The sequence below is a fragment of the Ascaphus truei genome, chromosome 1 (genome assembly GCF_040206685.1).
Source record: "Ascaphus truei isolate aAscTru1 chromosome 1, aAscTru1.hap1, whole genome shotgun sequence".
Lineage (NCBI taxonomy): Eukaryota > Metazoa > Chordata > Amphibia > Anura > Ascaphidae > Ascaphus > Ascaphus truei.
The window spans coordinates 375,895,847-375,919,674 of NC_134483.1; positions in this window are offsets into that span (position 1 = coordinate 375,895,847).

Below are 23,828 nucleotides of genomic sequence, written 5' to 3' on the forward strand. Positions count from 1 at the left end.
GAAGGTGAGGCTGGAAATCGCTTAGGTACATGCAAGCTTCATCAAACCTGCACGTCAAATCCAGCTCAGGCTCAGGGTTGTCACTGACATTGGGACCGTCATTGGAAGCCGGTGCTGGTGCTGGTGCTGGTGCATTGCTTGGCAGCGACTGTCGCTTCTTAGTTGGTTTTAACACGACCCTTTGCCTTTTGCCACCTCCATGATAATAGATACGGGAAAAACCCGGTGATACACACCAATACCCTCCAACAAATTGGGGCTCAATACGGTGAAAACAGGGGTCACTACATAACCTTTTCCTTACTGCACGCTTCCACGTATGAGGAGTTGGCGAAAATTTGTAAAAGTCATATTTTTCGATAAAATACTGATAAATTTGAGCAACTGTTGCCATCTTATCCTCTGTTGCATTAATCGCGGCCCATATCAAATACGCGTAACTTCTGTCAGGTTTTTGGAAAGCAGGCTGCACTTGAACACTCATGGTGGGTCTCTGCAGAATAGTGTAACACAAACTAAAACTGGTCTTTGTCTTTCTTTAATATGAAAAGCCTAAATTGATACATTTTGGCAACTCTTCCTTCAGTCTCAAGGCCAAGGCCAAGTTACAATGGCACACTGTGGTACAGTACCTTTTTTAAACGAAACACCTGCAAGCCGACACATTACTGATTCGGCGCATTACAAGTCATGAATTTATGCCATCTGGCGGACACGCGAAGCATTGCAGCCTAGTAAATCCTGAGCCATTATCAATTAACACATCAACCGCGCGTCAGCCGGGCATGCGCCTGGCTGAGAATGCAAAAGGAGCCCGGCATGCTCCAGGTGAACAGCGTGGCATTCCAGGAACATGCCAGGTAAAAGCCGGTGATTTGTAAGAATAAAAGCTGCCGCAGCAGTACCAGCTCTCAATCGTGAGTACCCCGTTCCGATCATTACGGTTTGGGTGTTCAATATTACTATTGTCTCTCTCCAGGGGGACGTTTTACGTGATACTAGGGGGTCAGAGATTTTTAACTGACCCATACCTTTCTACACAGGTCCCCCACATCTTAGGAGTTAATTACTGAGACACGGACTGTATAATAACCAAGAGAGTGGATTTAACAGGTTCATTCTTTCTATTTTTGTGTCATTATTCAAGATTTTATTATATTGATGTTGATATTGACTCCCTACAGCTGAGCTTTGAATTTGGGAACTTTGTATCCTATTACTTGCTAATACAATACAATACAATACAACTAGATCTATTACGTTGCAAGCTGTTATTTGACTTGGACACTCATTACCTTTAATACCAATTTCAACTATGGCTATATCACGCTGCAGTGATTGAATGTCCATATCATAATGGTTTAGGCTTATTTATCTGTTCCCTTTTTCATCTGGTACTTGGGAGCCTGTAACTTGTTCCATCATATATGCTTTTAAGCAGCTCAGATTCCTGACCGGCCGGTCAATTAACATCCTGCGGGAATTATCCTTTTCTCCTAGTTTGTTCTAGCTATTATTGTTAGGCTCTGCTGTTAGTATCAGGTTATTCTAATTGTATAATTGTATTTTGTTAGTTTGGGTATTTTATTCACATTAACTTTTTGTGATTCTTTATATGCTTTGCAGAGGTTTTTGTACTGAGTTTAGTGGTTCTCGTTTTTTACTTATATTTTAATTATTGTTTTTTTTTTTTTCTGTGTCTTTAATAAAGTCCATCTTATTTTTCTTAAACTTGAGTGATTATTATAGGACCTTTCTTTTCTCTCATGTGTTTACATACTGTAGTGCCGACGATTATTCTAAAACAAACCTGGGGCAATCTCCAAAAAGATCCAGGTACATGCTGGGTACATGCTGGGTACATGCTGGGTACATGCTGGGTACATGCTGGGTACATGCTGGGAACATGCTGGGTACATGCTGGGTACATGCTGCGACATTTCACACATTTTTGCAGACAGACTAATGACCCATCGGATTAACAGTGGGGGTCCCTGGCAGTCCCATTCAAACTGGCGCATTCAAACTGAATGGGACTGCCAGGAACTCCTGCTGTGTTAATCCGATGGGCCATTAGCCTCTGCAGAAATGTCACTAAAATGTACCCAGCATGTAAACTGGCTAGTTTAAGGCAAGTTTAAGGCAAGTTTTAGAATACTCGTTGGTTGTCTGTATATTTATTAATGTACAGTATATATGTATATTTATACATATGAGTGTATACATACAAACACACAAACAAGAAACAGGTTACAAATATTCCAGGGGTAATGTATGGAGATAAACACAGAGAAAATACAAATAATGCAATAGAGCAGGGGCGTAGCTATAGCCTGGGCAGTGCTGGCGCCCACGCTCTTGTGGGGCCCGCATTAACTCCCCCCCATATCGGTGGCAAATTGCGGAAGATACAGTAGGAAGGAAGGGAAATCCCTTCTTCTGTAGGTGGGCGGGGCCTGGGTCAGGGGGCAGAGCCCTGAGATACAGCAGGAAGGACAGAGGGGATATCCCTTCCTCCGCAGAGCCTCCGTAGGAGGGTGGGGCCTCAAGTAGAGCAGTGAGCTGGAGCTACAGCCTGAGAGGGAGGGGAAGGGTTAAATCACAGGGGTAAAAACAGACATGAAAGGGAAGAAAACAGAAAAGAAGAGACACAAAGAGAAAATGAAGTACAAGAGAGAAATACATAAGAGGGAAGAGAGAGAGGAGAGAGAGAGACAGAGAGAGCAACAGAGAGAGCGAGAGAAAGCAAAACAGAGAGAGAGCAAAAAAAAAGAGAGAGCACCAAAGAGAGAGAGAGAGAGAGAGAGAGCACCAAAGAGAGAGAGAGAGAGAGAGATCAATAAGGGGGAGAGAGAGAGAGCAACAAAGAGAGAGAGAGCAAAAAATAGAGAGAGAGAGCACCAAAGAGAGAGCAACAAAGGGAGAGAGAGAGCAACAAAGAGAGAGGGAGAGAGAGATCAACAAGGGGAGAGAGAGCAACAAAGAGAGAGAGAGCACAACAAAGAAAGAGAGAGCAGGAGGGGGAGGGATGATGATAGAGAGGATCAGGGACAGGATGGGGAAGGAGAAAACAAATTGCTGTCAGAATGAATATTAATGAGGCCCTGAATGTTTTTTTGCCCAGGGGCCCGCATATGTCTAGTTACACCCCTGCAGTAGAGTAATACAAAAATGTCTTCTAATATCCCTAGAACACCGTTTTGTATTACTCTATTGCATGATTTGTATTTTTCTGTGTTTATCTCTATACTGTACATGAACCCAGAAGGATTTGAAAGGGAAAGACTTGAGGAGAACCGGGTCAGCTGAGTACTTGAAAGGGAGATATCACCTGTGCGTGAGTTAATTAGCTAGATAAGCTAGTTAGGAGGAACCATTCTGCAAAGTCAGGACTGCAACACTCTTTTGCTAAAGCACAACAAAAGGGCTCCAACAAGGTTAATCTCTCCATTGCTGGCCAGCATAATAGGACGGTTTATGAGACATCGCCAGAATTCACATACATAAGAGATGTACAAGTATACAAGATAAGGGAACTTTATAAATGTTCTTACTATAGTTTCTACTGTTTAGGTATATATGTATTTCTATTTTCAACATATACTGTATATAAAGCATTACTGACGTTTTATAAGGTATAGTCGTGATATGTAAAGTATGATGCTCCTGTTCTATTTTGTTCTGGGGGTGAATTAACTCGGGACCCTTATCATTCAAGCAATGCACATACTATTTTCTAAACAAGAGTTATAAATGGAGACACTGCTGAGATGATCTAAAAGAGCGATAGCCCCCCAAACGTAGTGACAATTGTATAAATTGTTAACCCCTAACCAGAGGTGCACAACATTTTCAGAAAGTTCTAGAAACTTCCAGTTTAGTTCATATAGAAACAGTATAACTGTGCCACCTGCTGGTTGCCATAAAAGTATAGCAACATGAGTACATAATGACACAGCGATTGCTGCAATGCTGAGAATAAAGACTTTGCTTGTCAGGATGTGCTCACCACAAACGAGACGGGACCACGGTGCTGAGGGGGAAAATGTTATTACGCCACCCACAGCCACGAGGGCACGTCTTGATTGAAGAGTGGTCTGGGATTCCGGGATCGGGGTAGGAGAGGTACGGATGGTAGAGGGTGCGGTAGCCAAGTCCAGGGTTAGAGAGAGAGACGTTGTCGTTTACCGTAAGCCAGAATCAGGATGCCAGAGATGAGGAGAGTCGTGATGCCGAGTACTGGATGCCAGAGGTGCAGGAAGACGTAGCAGAAGCCGGTCCGGTACACGAGGAAATCTGTGAAACAGAACTAGGGAGGCAGAGAGTGATGAGAACAACTGGTTCTATGCTCAGCCGACGAGTTTATGAAACTGGAGGGTATATGTAGGTACGTGGAACCAATGGCCGAGTAGCAAGGTGGGGGTGTGTGAATGGGCCAGGCTGAGACAGGGATAGGTCTAAATTAGTTCCTGGAGGAGGAGCTATAAATCCTAGAAGAATTGGTGAATTGTATTGTGGCATTGGAAAAGGGTACTGTGTCTTTAAAAGGCTGGTGCGCCCCTGTGTGGCCGCGCTTCCGTGTGGCAGCGCCTGTGGATGCGTGCACAGTCCCACGCCCTGAACCGAGGGCAGAAGAGGAGATCTGACGTGCGCGTGCGTATGAGAGGACCGGAGCTCGGCGCCATGACGGAGACATCCATGTGAGCCGCGGGAGCCCCAGACAGAGCCGCGGGTGAGTGAGGAGCACGCTGTGGCGGCGTGACTCCTGCCTCCTTACAGTACCCCCCCCTTCAGGGGCGACCTCCGGGCATCCATGACAAGGCTTGGAGGGATTCCTGCGATGAAAAGCCTGGAAGAGACGAGGTGCGTGAAGATCCCGGTGGGGAATCCATGAACGTTCCTCCGGTCCGAACCCCTTCCAGTGAACCAGATATTGTACTCCTCCTCTGGAAATCCTAGAATCCAGGATAAATTGGACCTCGTACTCCTGTTGACCCTGAATCATAAGAGGAAGTGGAGGAGAAGTATTCTTGGAAAAGCGAGGACTCTGAAATACTGGTTTAAGTAAAGATACATGGAAGACCGAAGGTATTTTCATCGAAGGTGGAAGGCGTAGATGGTAAGCCACAGGATTAACCCTTCTAACCACAGGGAAGGGACCAAGGAACTTGGGAGCAAGCTTCATGGTAGGTACCTTTAGTCGGATATTCCTGGTAGAAAGCCACACCTTGTCTTCTGGAGCGAACTCCGACACTAAGCGTCGAAGGCGATCTGCCTGGTGTTTCTGTCTCCCTGTGGCTACCTTTAAGTTCTCCTGAATCCTTGTCCATAAGTCCTTCAGCCGGGAGATGCGTTTGTCCACCGCTGGTACTCCTGAGGATAGGAGGGAGAAGGGTAAACGGGAAGAGTGAAAACCACAATTAATGAAAAATGGAGATTCTTGAGTGGAGTCATTGCGAAGAGAGTTAAGAGCAAACTCGGCCCAAGGAAGTAGATCCACCCAATCCTCCTGCGTATCGGTTATAAAACATCGAAGATACTGTTCCAAATTTTGGTTGGCCCTTTCCGTCTGCCCATTGGTCTGTGGGTGGTATCCTGAAGAAAATTGAAGTGAAATCCCCAATTTCCGGGAAAAAGCACGCCAAAATCTTGATATAAATTGAGATCCACGATCCGAAACAATGGTTGCTGGCACCCCGTGAAGACGAAAAATCTCCTGAATGAACACATCCGCAAGCCTGGAAGAATTCGGAAGACCCCTCAAAGGAACCAGGTGCGTTTGTTTGGAAAAACGATCAATGACCACCAAAATCGTATTCCTCCCCTTGGACTCTGGAAGCTCCACAATGAAGTCCATAGAAATATGGTTCCAGGGACGATCTGGAATGGGTAGAGGAAGAAGAAGACCTGCTGGTTTGACCCGAGGTACCTTGTTGCGGGCGCAAGTGCCACACGCTTTGACAAACTCCTCTACATCCTTAGCCCTCTCTGGCCACCAGAAGGTGCGTTGAACCAGGTCGTTGGTCTTCCGTATTCCCGGATGTCCTGCAGATTTAGAAGAATGACACCATTCGAGGACCTTCTTGCGGTGTTGGAATGCCGTGTAGAGTCTTCCCTCCGGAACTTTGAGCCCAAAGGAGTCTGGGATTGTTCGGATTGAATCTTGCCCATAATATCAAAGGAGTTGGCGGACAAGATACATCTAGAAGGAATGATTGTCTCTAGCTGCTCTTCAGATTGGTCCTCTGCAAGGAACTGTCGAGAGAGAGCATACGCTTTAAGATTCTTGGAGCCAGGAATGAAGGAGATAAGAAAATTAAATCGTGAAAAAAATAATGCCCAGCGGGCCTGCCGAGAGTTCAAATGACGTGCCCCTTCTAGATAGAGAAGGTTCTTATGGTCTGTAAGAATGGTTATGGGTGTCTCTGTACCTTCTAAGAAATGTCTCCACTCCTCTAATGCCAATTTGATCGCCAAAAGCTCCCGGTTCCCGACATCGTAGTTCCGTTCTGCAGATGAATTTTTTTTCGAAAAGAAGGCACATGGGTGCAGTCTGGCTAAGGGAGATGTCCTCTGGGACAAAACAGCCCCAGCCCCGATGTCAGAAGCATCTACCTCCAAGGTAAATGGAAGTTAAGGATCCGGGTGTGTGAGGATGGGCGCAGAGACAAAAGCACTTTTCAGCAGATCAAATGCCTGTACAGTGGTTTCAGACCATGATGACGGATCTGCACCTTTCTTAGTGAGAGCAGTTATGGGAGATACTGTAGAGGAAAAATTGCAGATGAAACGTCGATAATAGTTTGCAAAACCCAAGAAGCGTTGCACGGCTTTGAGAGTGGTCGGGCGAGGCCAGTCCAAAATCGCCTTAAGTTTCTCTGGATCCATATTGAAACCGGAATCAGAAATAACGTAACCCAAAAACGCCACTGATTTGAGATGGAACTGACATTTCTCCAATTTCGCAAAGAGATGGTTCTCCCGAAGGCGTAACAACACCTGTTGAACTTGTTTGATGTGTTCTTGAGTGGATTGGGAAAAAATAAGGATGTCATCTAGGTAAACAATAAGAAATTTGTTAAGAATGTCCCGAAAAATCTCGTTGACAAAATCCTGGAAAACTGCTGGTGCGTTGCACAGGCCGAACGGCATCACCAGGTATTCGTAGTAGCCGTCATGGGTGTTAAAAGCAGTCTTCCACTTGTCTCCCTCTCGTATCCTTACTAAATTGTAGGCACCTCTCAGATCCAATTTAGAAAAAATAGTAGCTCCCTGGAGACGGTCAAATTATTCCGGAATCAAGGGCAGAGGGTAGTGATTCTTGCGCGTGATGTTATTCAAACCCCGGTAGTCAATACATGGACGGAGAGAACCGTCCTTCTTTTTGACGAAGAAGAAGCCTGCACCAACTGGAGAGGAAGATTTTCTGATGAAACCCCTTTCTAAATTCTCAGCGATGTAGGTGCTCATGGCTTTCGTCTCTGGGAGAGAGAGCGGATAGGATCGTCCTCTAGGAAGAGGTGCTCCAGGAAGTAGATCAATGGGACAATCGAAAGAACGATGCGGAGGTAGTATCTCGGAACGTGCCTTGTCGAACACATCACGGAATTCCCAGTACTCAGAAGGTAGAGAGTCGATCTTCTCTGGCAGGGTAGACAACCCACCAATCCTCTGGGAAATCCTGGTACAGGTCTTGGCACACGAGGTGGCCCACTGAATGGGTTCCCGATCCGTCCAGTCGATGCGAGGATTATGGAGCTGAAGCCAAGGAAGACCCACAATTAGGTCAGCAGAGGGAGAGTGGATCACATCGAGAGTAAGGAACTCCGTATGGAGATCGATGAACTGCCGTAGGAGAGGCACCGTCTGTAGCGTGATAAATGCCGGTTGTAGAGGTCGACCGTCAATGGCCTCCAGACCTACTGGCGTCTTCTTGGTGATAAGTGAAATATTGTTTCGCCTAGCGAAAGTCTCATCGATGAAGTTACCAGCGGACCCAGAATCAATGAACACTCGCGCTTGAGCGTGAAACCCCTCTCCAGACAGTGTTATAGGCAACATTATCCTGGTGGGAAATATGTCCTTGACAATAGGAGAAAGGGTAAGAATTCCCAACGAAACTCTCCGGGATTTCATTGGGAGTTGGTGTTTCCCGGCTTGTGAGGACACTGGGGTAACGTGTGACTGGAGTTGCCATAGTACATGCAGAGGCCGGCATTGCGCCGACGTTGTTTCTCGGCAGGAGACAGCTTGTTGCCCCCCAACTGCATTGGTTCCGGAATGTTCTCAGGAGGAGGTAACGGAGGGATGAAGGAAGGAGCAAGGTTTCTTGACACCCGTTGTCGGTAACGAGAACATTCGTATCTCCGTTCCTGTAGACGCTGATCTACTCGAACCGCCAGGGTGATTAACTCCTCTAAATCAGTAGGACGGTCCCGTGCAGTGAGCTCATCCTTCAGGGACTCCGACAGACCCTGCCAAAACGCAGAAGATAGTGCTTCATTATTCAAACCCGTCTCACCAGCAAGAGTGCGGAACTCCACGGCATACCCGGCGACGGTACGATCTCCCTGGGTTATGTGATGAAGAGCCGAAGCTGCCGTTAATTTCCGTGCCGCGGTATCGAAAACTCTTCGGAACTCCTCGACGAAGAGATCGATGTCCTGTGTGAGAGGCCCTTGTTGTTCCCAGATAGGAGAAGCCCATGCCAGTGCCTGGTCGGTGAGAAGAGACAGGATATAGCCGACCCTGGAGATAGAAGAGAAAAAACGAGAGGGAGAGAGACGAAATTGGATGAGTCATTGGTTAAGGAAGCCCCTACATCCTTGAGGCTCCCCAGCATAGTGTTTGGGAGGAGGAATACGAGGTTCCAGGGCAAACGGAGGAGTAGGAAAGGTAGTTGCAGGTGCAGGGGAAGCTCCGGGTGAAAGTTGCCGAGTGAGAGCTCGAACTTGAACCGTAAGGGAGTTAACACTTTGCTGCAACGTATCCGTCTGTCTATCCACTTGTTCCAGATAAGTCTCTAGCCTGGTAAAAAGTGCAGTATGGGCATTAATAGTGCGCTCCACCTCAGCGGTGTCCATCTTTGTGTGGCTGAGCATAATGTCAGGATGTGCTCACCACAAACGAGACGGGACCGCGGTGCTGAGGTGGGAAATGTTATTACGCCACCCACAGCCACGAGGGAACGTCTTGATTGAAGAGTGGTCTGGGATTCCGGGATCGGGGTAGGAGAGGTACGGATGGTAGAGAGTGCGGTAGCCAAGTCCAGGGTTAGAGAGAGAGACGTTGTCGTTTACCGTAAGCCAGAATCAGGATGCCAGAGATGAGGAGAGTCGTGATGCCGTATGCCGAGTTCGGGATGCCAGAGGTGCAGGAAGACGTAGCAGAAACCGGTCCGGTACACGAGGAAATCTGTGAAACAGACCTAGGGAGGCAGAGAGTGATGAGAACAACTGGTTCTATGCTCAGCCGATGAGTTAATGAAACTGGAGGGTATATGTAGGTATGAGGAACCAATGGCCGAGTAGCAAGGTGGGGGTGTGTGAATGGGCCAGGCTGAGACAGGGATAGGTCTAAATGAGTTCCTGGAGGAGGAGCTATAAATCCTAGAAGAATTGGTGAATTGCATTGTGGCATTGGAAAAGGGTACTGTGTCTTTAAAAGGTTGGTGCGCCCCTGTGTGGCCGCGCCTCCGTGTGGCAGCGCCTGTGGATGCGTGTGCGGTCCCACGCCCTGAACCGAGGGCAGAAGAGGAGACCTGATGTGCGCGCGCGTATGAGAGGACCGGAGCTCGGCGCCATGAAGGAAACATCCATGTGAGCCGCGGGAGCCCCAGACAGAGCCGCGGGTGAGTGAGGAGCACGCCGTGGGCGGCGTGACTCCTGCCTCCTTACATTGCTAAAGCTTTTTTAGTAATGGGGATACCAGAATACGCTGATGAAGCCACAATTAAAAGATACCACTGATGAAGCGATAATAATCATGAAACGCATAGGGTTCAAAGGTCACCATTTCCATGCAACCGCAACTCACTCTGTGCATGAGTGTATACCACTTTTCTGGATCTTACTCACAGCGGATTCTCAGTGTGCCAGAACCAGCTTTTCCACTATCCATTCTCATGCGATTATGAACGAGGAAACGGCGAGTCAGTGTGATGTTGGTAGGACGGGAAAAAGATACAGGAATCTCTTCAGCTACAGCAGAGGACACCCGCACAAGCCAACTGGTCTGGGATGTGGTCTAATATCCAGGACTTCAGCTGTTACAGCTTTCAAGGAGAACCAACTGCTTCCGAACAGATATTGATCTCAAGGCGCATGTCCTAACTACAGTACATTCTGGAAGTAGGTTTCCAATTTTTGTTTTGTTGCCAAGTTTGCGGATTAGACCACCACCTGAAGTGTATTTTTTCATGTGTTTTATTTTTAATTGTTTTAATAAAAAGTACTTTTTTTCACTCTATTCCCTGAGTATGCCTACTGTACCTCTGAGGCACTATATATGTTCTGGTAATCATACTATCATTTATGCACAAGGATATATGATTTTCTGATACCATACAGCATTATGCTATGTTTGCTATGTTTTTCTTGTTCCCTGTGCTGTGACCATCATCCGTTCACTATTCTCTATTGGAGTGTCCAGAATTAACATATCTGGGATGTTATATGATTGTATTGGCACTTTTTTATGACTTGGGGCAAGTCATAGATGAGGTCATGAAACCCATTAATGCGACTAACGTTTTCTGGTGTAAAGCCTACCCCTATCGGTGAACATGAATTTGAGAGTTGGATGAACACAGCCACACCAATTTTACAGGACTGGCAGTGTTCAGATATGGAGAAAAGGAAGAGGCTTGCTGAAAACTTAAGGGACCCTGCATTAGATGTTAAGATTGTTTCATTTAAAATTCCACGAGGCAACAGTGACAGATTATTTCAACGTTTTTGATAGTGCTTATGGGACAATTGAGACTGCTGAAGATATCTATTACAAGCTAAGAAATTCACTACAAAATGAAGGGGAGACGCTTTTAGAATATTGTCATTGCATTGAAAAGATGTTGTACCAGGTGGTGATGAAAGGAAAAATTGCCCTCTCTCAAGTGCACAATTGGAACAAATTAACTGAGGTGCTTTATTGGCCAACCTTACTGTCAGACTGTCAATCTTACTATAGGAGAGGAAAGAGAATCCTGGTTCTTTTTGGCAGTTCCTTTGAGAAGTGTGTGAAGAGGAGGATAGGCAGGAGACCAGGAAAACACTTGGAACTTTGAAAGCGCAAGCGAGGGTGCTACCTCACCAATAGCTGCTACTAAGACAGAAATGAGGCAGCAGATTCAGGACTTAAAAAAAACCAAGTGGCATTGATGTTGGTAGGACAGACACAGGGCTAACAATTATACAAGACCGAGGAATTGGGGGCCTGTAAACCAACCGATCTGTGAAGCCTTTAAGATGCAGGGGAACAAAAACAGGACTCAGGGAAAGAGTCTACTGGGCCCCATGAAAAGAAAAGCTCCATAATGGCTTTACCGGCTGCCAAATCATAACAATCTCATCTACCTGTTGGTTTCTTGGCCCTTCTGCTATTGTAAAAGAGCCCATCAAAGAAAAAAAAGTGATGTTCTTCTGGATAGTGGCTCACAAGTCTCTATAATTTTACAGTCATGGTATGACAGGCACGTGAGGCAAATGCCACTGCAGCCCATAGATGGACGCATTATGTGGGGACTCACTAATTCGAAAAGGGTAGCATGTTTGAAGAGTTTGTTGAGGAAGTCTGGTGAACTTGACAACATTCCTTGAAAGTATCCTCCAACAGTGTCTACCGAATAAAAGGGTGAGTACATATCCACCAAAAAATGAGGGATCAAGTTGTGATGGTTGATGCTCACTTAAAAGAAGGTTCCCATGTTTATTATTAGTGAGGGCCGGAGTTGTGATAATGTCCTCTAAAGAGTTGGATAAAATAATAGTCGAAATGTAGAATGAAACTACTCACAATGTGTTTCTAAGAAGGGGTACAGTGGTAGAAATCCTTTATCGTATACTAGCTGAGAGACCCGGCGTTGCCCGGGATGTAATGTTCCCGTTCCTCTCTCTCCTCCCCCCTCTCTCTGTTTGTCCCCCATTCACATCAATCCAGTCCCCCCCCTCCCTCCCTCCTTTACAGCTTCATGTAGCGTGTGTGCGTCAGTCACTGTGTGTTTGCTCGCGCGTCAGTGAGTCTGAGGCAGAAACACAAACACACACAGACTGACTGACGCACACACAGTCAGTGTGTGCCTCAGTCAGTGTGTGCGTGCGTCAGTCAGGCTTTGTGTGCGCGTCAGTCAGTGTGTGCGTGCGTGCGTCAAAGGGAGGGGGGGCGTCAAAGGGAGGGGGGGGGCGTCAAAGGGAGGGGGGGGGCGCCTCAAAGGCATGGATTCCTCCCCCTGCATTTCCTGCAGTGGACAGGAGGGGGGGGGGGCAGTGGACAGGAGGGGGGGGGCAGTGGACAGGAGGGAGGGGGCAGTGGACAGGAGGGAGGGGGCAGTGGACAGGAGGGAGGGGGCAGTGGACAGGAGGGAGGGGGCAGTGGACAGGAGGGAGGGGGCAGTGGACAGGAGGGGGGGGGCAGTGGACAGGAGGGGGGGGGCAGTGGACAGGAGGGGGGGGGGCAGTGGACAGGAGGGGGGGGGGCAGTGGACAGGAGGGGGGGGGGCAGTGGACAGGAGGGGGGGGGCAGTGGACAGGAGGGGGGGGGCAGTGGACAGGAGGGGGGGGGCAGTGGACAGGAGGGGGGGGCAGTGGACAGGAGGGGGGGGGGCAGTGGACAGGAGGGGGGGGGCAGTGGACAGGAGGGGGGGGGGGCAGTGGACAGGAGGGGGGGGGGCAGTGGACAGGAGGGGGGGGGGCAGTGGACAGGAGGGGGGGGGCAGTGGACAGGAGGGGGGGGGCAGTGGACAGGAGGGGGGGGGCAGTGGACAGGAGGGGGGGGGGCAGTGGACAGGAGGGAGGGGGCAGTGGACAGGAGGGGGGGGGCAGTGGACAGGAGGGGGGGGCAGTGGACAGGAGGGAGGGGGCAGTGGACAGGAGGGGGGGGCAGTGGACAGGAGGGGGGGGCAGTGGACAGGAGGGGGGGCAGTGGACAGGAGGGGGGGCAGTGGACAGGAGGGGGGGGCAGTGGACAGGAGGGGGGGGCAGTGGACAGGAGGGGGGACAGGAGGGGGGGCAGTGGACAGGAGGGGGGGGCAGTGGATAGGAGGGGGGGGCAGTGGACAGTGACACACACACACACACACACACACACACACACACACACACACACACACACCTCAGTTGATGCGCCCTTTCTCAGTTCCGTTTGGCGCCGGAGGTGGGGAGCGACACCTACCTGTACTTCCGGGCGCCGCCACCGTCTGACTCGGCGCCGCGAGGGAGGAAGGGGGTCCGCCATCTTACGCGCCGCGTGGCAGCTGCGGGAAGCGAGGTGATTTGGAGCGGGGAGGCGGGAAGCGAGGTGATTTGGAGCGGGGAGGGGTGATTTGGAGCGGGGAGAGGTGATTTGGAGCGGGGAGAGGTGATTTGGAGCGGGGAGAGGTGATGCCGCTGGGGAGGGGGAAGAGGTGATGCCGCTGGGGAGGGGGAAGAGGTGATGCCGCTGGGGAGGGGGAAGAGGTGATGCCGCTGGGGAGGGGGAAGAGGTGATGCCGCTGGGGAGGGGGAAGAGGTGATGCCGCTGGGGAGGGGGAAGAGGTGATGCCGCTGGGGAGGGGGAAGAGGTGATGCCGCTGGGGAGGGGGAAGAGGTGATGCCGCTGGGGAGGGGGAAGAGGTGATGCCGCTGGGGAGGGGGAAAAGGTGATTTGGAGAGGGGAGAGAGGTGTGTGTGTGTGTGTGTGTGTGTGTGTGTGTTTTATTTTTTTGGACCTTTGGCCCGTCACTCCGCCTCAGGCCAATGAGAGGTGTGGGGGGCGGGCCAAGGGGGTGGTGTGAGTGTGTGAGGCCAATGAGAGGTGTGCGGGGGCGGGCGGGCCAAGGGACCAATGAGATTGCCGCTAGGGACACCGGACATCCAGCAGGCAGGCATGCATGCAGGCAGGCAGGCAGGCAAACAAACATACAGTGCTTTCACTAATATAGTATAAGATAACATGTTGATGACTACAACCAGAAGAACAGCGGCTCTACTAAGTTGATTTTTGATATGTTTGTCTGTGGAGACAACCCTAATCCAGAGGTATGGAAGTTATGTCTGAGAGAGAAAATGTTAAGGAGGCCTGAAGTATTCTCTATCCACGAGTAGTACATGAGATGTGCTCAGGGAGTAGATCATCGAATACGTCTACGTGATTCTCGCCAATTCAGAGAGGTCAAGAAGATCAGTTCTTGCAGATGTTGTAGATATGGCACTCCATTTTCAGGAATTATTGGCATCAGGCATAATATCAGAGTCAAGAAGACCCTATGCTTCACCCATTGTAGTGGCCAGGAAGAAAAGTGATGCTGTGTGAATGTGCATAGACTATCATGTCCTGAACAAGAAGACCACTCCAGACCAGTATACATATATTGTATATATATATATATATATATATATATATATATATATATATATATATATATATATATATATATATATATATACAGTATGTGCCCAGGATAGAAGATGTCCTGTACTATGTCACTGGTAGCAAGTGATTTTCAGTCTTAGACATTGAGTAGTTTCTACTAGATTCACAATCATAGTATAAGGATCCCCAATATGGCCATAGAGGCAGTACATCTGCCTCTACCAACATGGCCACCAAGGCAGGAAGTCAGCCTCATTCTGGATCTATTGCCTGCACCTGCCTGCTCCATTTACAAGGCTGCATTCCCCTCTCTTCCCCTCTCTTCCTTGCCTGTGCAGGGTTCGGTTTTGCTGGACTCCTGCTGTAGCCTTATCCTTCCTGCCTTATCCTGCCTGACTTGTTCCTCCCTGTTGCCGACCCCAGCCTGTGCCCACAACAAACCTGCTTTCTCCAGCCCTGACTTTGGCACAGTGACCCATTCTACTCTGCATTCTCCAGCCCTGACACCGGAACAGTAACCATGATTATCCTGTCTACTCTTGCCCTGACCGACCTCACGATTCTACTCTTCAGGATTTGGATCCCAGGTATACGTCCATTTCTACGCTCCACCTCTGCCTAGTGGGTCTGTCTCCTGAATAGGACACAGCATCGTACGCGACTCTAACAAATAGTATAGACAAAGGGAAGACAGTTTTCATTTGCCCGCTGGGGTTATACCAATTTGAGCGCATGCCCCAGGGAGTCTCTGGAGCACTGGCAACTTTCCAAAGGCTGATAGAGCGAGTTGTGGGGAAATAAGTCTGCTATTGGTGTTCGTATAACTGGATGACGACATAATCTCCTGAAAGACCTTGAAAGAGCACGAGTCTCCACTGTTAAATGAAAAAAATAAATCGAAGGTATTGCAAAAGTCTTAATGGTCAAAAATAGATCAACGATAGAATCCTAAACTATAAATTACAGGAAGCAAGTGAGTTCAAAATCATCATTAAGGCGACTTTCTTCCTGTTTCCTTTGGTTTAGGATTCTATTATTGATCTATTTTTGACCATTTTTAAGAGTTTTACAATACATTTAATTGTTTTCATTTTATTTCTCTAGTCCCATATCATTTTTTTTTTGGAGCTTTCCTTTGTTTTGAGCGTTATAACCTCATTTAGTTTTGTTCTTGTTATTACAATGTGTTATCTTCTCTCTCTTTTAGTACAAAAGAACACGTAATTCCCAGCACTCAATAAAAGGAATAATTAGATAAGCAAATAAGCGAATGTAACGTGAACAAGTATCTTTACATGAGAATATATGATGGAGGATGTGGGAGTAAAGGGAGGTAATAATAACTCAATTGAATTGAATGTTGTAATATGTGTATCTGTATTGACCGTTTTAATACGATTTGTCTAAAGATGAATATTCATGTCTGATAATTACCTATTACATGAGTGTATGCTAATGTCATAGTAGTTGGATCCCTATGATGTCATACCTTCTCTGGGGGTAATAAAATAGAGGGAGCTGTTTTCTGTGGGTTAAGGTACTTGGACTCTTATTGGCACCTTTAACATGATAAAACGGCATAGCCTCTGAAATGTTGTGCAGCAAATACGTCACTGTACTAACGAAATAAAGAGGTATTGGAATGAATGAAGGAAACTTTGTTGCTGAAATCCAGTGCGTGTGTGCGGCATAAATATATGTATATAGTCTACCACTTATACAGAAGATCAAAGTCCATGGTGCATGGCTTATTGGGTGCATCCTTAGGCTGCGCTTATAGTGCCGGTGACAGCGACACGATGGCGACGGTACGCTACGGTCGCTGGAAAAATCAAATTGACTTGACTTCTAGCGATCGCCATCGCTCCATCGCGTCGCTTCTACTATAAGAGCATGCGACAGCGGCAATACATTTGTTTTGCTGAGGCGTTGCCGTCGCCGGCACTATAAGCACAGCCTTATTAGGAGTATGAAAGGCCAGCATGCTCTAATTTGGTTAAATAAAGTTAAAGTTGTATTTTATTTCTTCATATTTACAATCAACCTTTTTCAAGATGGTCACGCAGGTCAATAGGAAGCTACAGCGTCCCCCGTTTTAGCCTGCATGACACTGGGACTTTAAACCTGCATGAAGAAATGGGGCACCTTGCAAGGTATGTATCTCTGGAAGCAGAAGCCCCGGAGCTGAAATTAGCCCAGTTCAGTACCGGAGACGCCCGATTCCTACTTAGGAGTATTTTTTTCTTCTTTATGAAAATGCTCCTTTAAGCAATCTGCGGCAAATGTAAAGACACAAGCCTTGCACACGTTTTCATGGCAAAAATGGATAAAGAGGGCTTTCTTTTTTGCTTTGTATTGTGACGGAAATGGCATCATATTGATACATATGTCGCTCTGCCACCTTTGCTTGGTGTTCTATTCTGACGGGCTGCCCTTTATAATGGAATACATTATCAGTGAGGTGGAGAATATAAGATAAACCATTACATCTTTCAAGCTTTAAAAACAGATTTGAAATACATATTACATCGTGAAAAAATAACTGAAAAGACAATAGCAAACTAAATCAGCAAACGCATGAGATTGGGATTGGAAAAAACATCTCTATTTTTGATAGAGAAAAACAATGCTATCATGATAAAAAGCCTCTTTTCTTTTTGTCACCGGAGTTACACATTTTTCATCCTATTGTCGAGATACTGACGTATGTGGTATTGCAAAGTTCCAGGGAACGGTCAAAGAGCAGGCAAAAGCACTTGCGCTATTTAGAGAATTAGTAGTCTACTGCCATTACGTGTTTATATTTATCCTAGTACATATAAATTACCTCAGGCACACATTTAAGAGTTGTATCTTTGCATGCATATGTTTTTTTTTTTGACAAAATAAAATATGCCTCAGGATGAAGTACAAATACTATATTATTTGTTTTTGGATTAATTGTCCAAAATATTATGAATAAAGATTTTCATTTGTCTTGTACATTCATTTATCCTTGAAAGTTAAATCTTATCTCACTGCAGTAGCTGGGTTATCATCACACAAACAGCACATTAGGGACATATGAGTCCTTGTGTGGTGACTCTCTGATGATAATCCATCTCCTGCAGTGAGATTAAAAAATAAAAGAAAAAGGACTTTGAAATAGGAATTAGACAACAGGAGCTGTATCCCTACAGTTTTTGACATCTGATTGCACGGTGTGTACAGTCAAGAGTGTATTTAAAGACAAATTTCTCAAGGGGATTGTAGTTTATTAAATGTTACTAGCAGGGAACCAGGCAATCAGCAGATGACAGCATACATCTATGGGGCACTAAAATCCCTCAGTTATTATAATATGGCAACCCACTTATTTATAAAACATAAATACCTTGCTATTCATAGAGTACCTACAGTACTGTATGTAATAAAGATTGGTGAATGTGGCAAAATTGGAGTCGCAATTTTCTTTGCAGATTTTTTAACAAAATGTAATTTGCAGACAGAATTTCGTAGGCTGTTTTAATAGTAAAAATGTGGGCAAATGCTCCTAAAATGCCATAATTTTCCCTTCCGGCAACTTTCATAGGGGAGAGAGAGTCCTACTTTACTAGAGTATCAAGTGCTACAGTATATATATATATATATATATATATATATATATATATATATATATATATATATATTACCTCAAACAACACGTGCTCAAAAAAGAGCACACCTGAGATACCTAGGATATATGCTGATAGGATGTGCAAAGTGTATTGTAATGACTCCTACAGTAGTAGTATATACCCAATGTATCTCAGGTGTGCTCGGTTTAGCACACAGGTGAACGGTCCATACAATGTCTTCCAAAACCAGAAGGTGCTTCATGGAATAGCACTGTTTAGTAAATATGTCCCAAAGACTTTCACTTTGTGCAATAATTTGTCTTGGTTTTGCTTCTTTCATGAGATCATAAATCCCCCATTAATGTTTACAAAAGTGTTAATTTCCTGAGGGGGTACATATCTATGGGGAGGGGATGTGGAAATGAGAAATGTTTGTGTCAAGTTTGAGTGTAGGCCCAGAAGATTTGGAAGCCAGTAAGAAAAATGGTTAGAATTTTAAATGTATGTTAGCCCACTGTTGGAAAGTTGGGACACGCTTACCATGTCAACCTTCCAAACTACTGGTCAGTGTATTTGCTCAAATCTTCATAATAAATATATAGTGAAGTTAAAAGACTAAGTACATATATGATCTAATACACCTACTATTTAAGTGTTCTACTTTACAATACTATGCATTGGTGTGGTGGGTTACAGTCTATATAAAAACAACATAAAATAAATAATCTATAAACGTTTAACAATACATATACAGTAATAATAATGTTACAATGAATCAAACAAACTATAATAACAACAATATATAAGAAAACATATTACATGGTAATAACTAAATATCTGTACATATACTTCAGTTTCCACCCAGCTATTAATATGCAATGATGCGAAAAAAGGGAGTACCGAGGTACCCTCAACAAGACTTGTGATGAATATACTGATCTTTATAAAACAGACATGCCCACAGAACAGATCTACAAAGGTAGGTTATTGGGGAGCGCAGATACCACCATATATGAAAAAAATATATAAACAATATATAGTGTAGTATTTTATTAGATAGAAGACATCTTTGGTAAAAACAGAAATGGGGACTCACACTTTCCCAGTGAATCAACAGCAATGGTTTAACCTGATGGATGGTCAGCTCAGGTGGACACAGCGCGTTTGTCCTCAATATAAGAAGAACACACTCTTAGTGCAACATTGCTAGTTCAATATAAGTTATATTAAAACGAATAGTATCACACTTACATTTGAACACAATGGCATATACACATAAGAATTATAGATGGCCCGATTCCTCTAGGCTCGTGGACTGTGTCGCCCAAAGAACAGGAGGGACACGCACAACGAAAGAGGGACACACAGAACAGGAGGGGCACGCACCACGAAATAGGGGTATACAGAACAGGAGGGACACGCACAATGAAACAGGGATACACAGAACAGGAGGGACATGCACAATGAAACAGGGATTCACAGAACAGGAGGGACATGCACAACGAAAGAGGGACACACAGAACAGGAGGGACACACACAACGAAACAGGGATAAACAGAACAGGAGGGACACGCACAACGAAACAGGGATACACAGAACAGGAGGGACACGCACAATGAAACAGGGATTCACAGAACAGGAGGGACATGCACAACGAAAGAGGGACACACAGAACAGGAGGGACACACACAACGAAACAGGGATAAACAGAACAGGAGGGACATGCACAACGAAAGAGGAACACACAGAACAGGAGGGACACACACAACAAAACAGGGATACACAGAAAACAAAAATCACACAGAACACATAGTCAAATAGAAAAGCAGGGAGAAGGAGTAAGTAGTATCAGACATTATATTTGAGCAACAGATAGTTCATAGATTACAATCATTCAAAGCACACAGGATTATTGTGGTTCAAAGCTTGTAATTTATCAACTATTTGTTTGTCCAATAAAAGGCATCATGGTACCTACTTCTTCTCCTTGATTTTCTACTAAACTACATGGAATAAAAGACCCCATCCAGATAACCACTCTACACAACATGACAGACAGGCATACAGATGTAAGGCGTGACATTCTTTCTCAAGGTGACTCAACAACATCCCATTATATCAGAATTGTCATGAAATTCAATTGATTTGTTAACATGATATATCACAATATATCTCAACATATCACACTGGAGGGAACAATGAAAATAGCTACTGTACATCTAAAAGACACACACACACAGACTAACACACTGACTGACACAAAGGAAATAGGACGACACAACTCCGCTAATATCGCTGAGAAACATTTCCTTAAATCACTCACTGATGCACAAAATGCTAAAGCATTGAAATAAACGTAACTTGTACCATTGTGAGATCATCTCAAAAGGCATATTTAAACATAATTTATACAGTTACATTTGCATAGTTTGGAACTGATAGATACCCCTTTAGCTCAAGTTTTGGGCTCAGGGGTCTGGCCAAGGCAGTCTGCTTCCTACACTACTCCTACACTGGTTAAGAAATGTTCAAATTGGCATCATAAAAATATAGCAAACCCTTTTCAAGTTTGATTTATTTTTTGTACATTTTCTCACCAAAGTGGGAACGACAAAGTTTGTACCACATTCAAAACTGTGGCAAAATTTTCAAACACATTGTAAAGTTCACACTGTAATTCTATTATTTTACCTGGCCACACTTGATTCATACCCTCTTAGGTAAGAGGGTATGAATCAAGTGTGGCCAGGTATAATAATTAGCTGGTTAAAATCAAGCAAATTTGATGTAGAGTACTCACCCGGTTCATCTGAAGAAGTAGCTATTGTGGTCTTGAAAGCTCACATAAAGAAGCATTTGTGAAAACTCGTTTTATAGTCTGTTTCAAAGCATTACAAACGGCAAATAAACCTACTGTTGCTATTAAATATACAATAAAAAAACAGTATACTGAAATCTTAAGATCAATCTATCATATATAGTAGGTTTCCAGTTGTTTTCCACTAGTTAGCTCATTGTCTTGTGATTTACATGATTAAATTATGAGAAATATATTAGTCTTGCTTAATCAGTGCTGTTTGTGAATTAGTAATCTGCCTACTTCACTAATGGGGCCGTACATCCATTATTGCCTTTTCAATTTGTTTTCATGTCTTTTGTCTAAAACTATGTTGTCTGTTTAAAATGGCGAAGGCACTTTACACCAAATAAATAATTGAATGGGGTAGAAATCAGTCTGTTAGAGAACTCCCATATCTTTTAGATGGATGCAACTGTTTTATATCCTACTAAAAAGGTGGATGCTCAGAAACTGCAGACAAATCATAGCATCTCTATTTGTTGCAGGCCTTCTAAAACTACTTACAGATGTAATGGTTTTATGAACTTTTTGATAAGAAACACACTAACTTGTATGTGGCTGAGATTTTCATTCCACAATGCTTCATTGACCACATACACTTTGTAGAGATGGTATTGTTAGTTACAGCAAAATATATAGATAGAACAGATATTCTCCCCACCTAACTTCTAAACAGCAAATAAAAATATCACCACGTCTGCAACCCTGCTTTTCACCATTATCGTCACAGCAGCCAGGGATTCTGGGAAATGACATGCAAATGAGCACACAGTGAAGCATTGTATGCTAAGAGATAATTGTTAGAAGCAGGCTTGCAGTCCTGTCTGGGACATATGAATGTGATCACAAGTAGTATTTTTATTTGATGTACACTCTACGGTGAAGGGTTTTTGTCACATTTTTACCCACCATAACTGTTACAATGTATAAAAGTAAATCCCAAAAGTCTGCGTTTTGCTTAGGTTATCCCTCCGTAATTTGGAAATCTTAAGAATACAGTATGTGGTTCTATGCTCCAGAAGATCCACCTGACCTAACATTGCTATAACTTTCTAATTGCAATTATTTGTTTTGTGCATGTATCTGAATCTGTTGGAATGCATGTGCATTACAATGTCTGTTATGGTAACCTCAACCCTGATAGTTGAAGAAACAAAGAAGGGCCAGTATGGGAGAGCAGGCTCAAGGAGAAGGGAGTAGATTGTGCAGAAGGATCTGCATGCTGTGCCCTGTAAATGGATCTCTGGATGGTGTTTCAACTTGCATTCAACGCTGAGAATGAACCAAGCAATTTCAGGGTTTAAATAATACATCACTGTGTAAAGCAAAAATAATTAACCCCGTGCAAAGCAAGACTTAAAGAGTAGACCATGTGAAAAGCATGCCAACAACTGTTTTTATGTGTAGCCTAGTGCCCCTGGCTACTTATTTCTCTGGCCCCAACAATGTAAGTCCTGTAAGGAGCAGGTAGTGTTGGGGTTAAATCCCTCATAACATGAGTCAGCATGTGTGTTCACCATCAGATAGATAATTTGTTGTGGTCTCCAGGTGCTAGCTTGGGGCATTGGCCCATGTGACTATGAGGGTGGGTTTCCTGGAAGGTTGCTGCCCTCTTACCGGGCTTAAGGAGTGGGACCCTCCCCTGTGGTATACAACATGGCATCTAAATGTAGTGGTTCTGTTCCAGATAGCCTCTCCTTAGGGAGGTGGCTGGATTCCCTTACCCCATCAAGGGGTAAGGGAACTGAGGAAAGATGCATGCAAGCTGCAAGGTATAGGTTAGAGAAGAACCTATGACCTGTACCTCTCTTGCATTGGAGATGGGCTGTGAACCCTGCAATAAAGAACCAAGTTGTAACATGTAACTTCACTGGTGTGTTCTATGGAGGAAGGAGTGCCTGTGGTGGTTACCCCCGTTTCTATTAGGGTTCCTGCAGGATCGAGGCACTGTACAAAGAGAGAGGAAAGCAGAAACCCTGTCCTGTTGTTACTCCCAAACACCAGTGGAGACTCAGCCTTCTGTACACTTACAGGTTAGCATCATAAACACGAGGTACCTGCAAATCTCCCTGGGAGGGGAGGAGGAGGGAGGAACGGGGTAAAGGGTGTTACATATGGAATGCTTATAAAACTTATATTAGCTAAGCTGTGAAGTAAAAGTCAGCTACGAAGAAGTGGGATCCGTATTCATGGGGGTTAGGATTTTATTTCTTCCTTTATTTTCATAAAAACCTGACGTGGGACATCCTCCATAGCAGAGCTGTGACTTTCTTACCACTGTAAAACATCTCGTTCACAATACATTTGGTGTTGTTTTCCTTGTGCCCTTTGTTGACTGGCTGCCATGGCCAGTGTCCATAATTATAGCACCATTAACTATATGTATGAGTTATGTCATTACCTTGCTTGGACCCACTACACAGTGTTAATCACTGAAAAGTATGATAAAGGGAATATATCTTTGGCACTGTCATCCTATCTCTGTGGGTGAATGTGAGACAGTCACCAATACTGTATATGATAGAGAGCAAGATCAGGAAAATTGAGGTTAGGAGTATACTGCATTAAGGAGAAAGATATCTATATGACTGAAGGGTACTATGAATATATTTTATTCCTGTTGCAAACTGTAAAACCCAGTGTTATGACCAAGCGAGTAGTTAACTCTGGTAAATCTTTACAGTGATAGACACTAGTACCTTCTTATATCCTATTTAGGCTGTGGTGAAGGTGATGCTCTATAATAATCCTTTATGATGGTCAGGGAGATATTATAATTATTATTATTATATTAATTAATAATTACA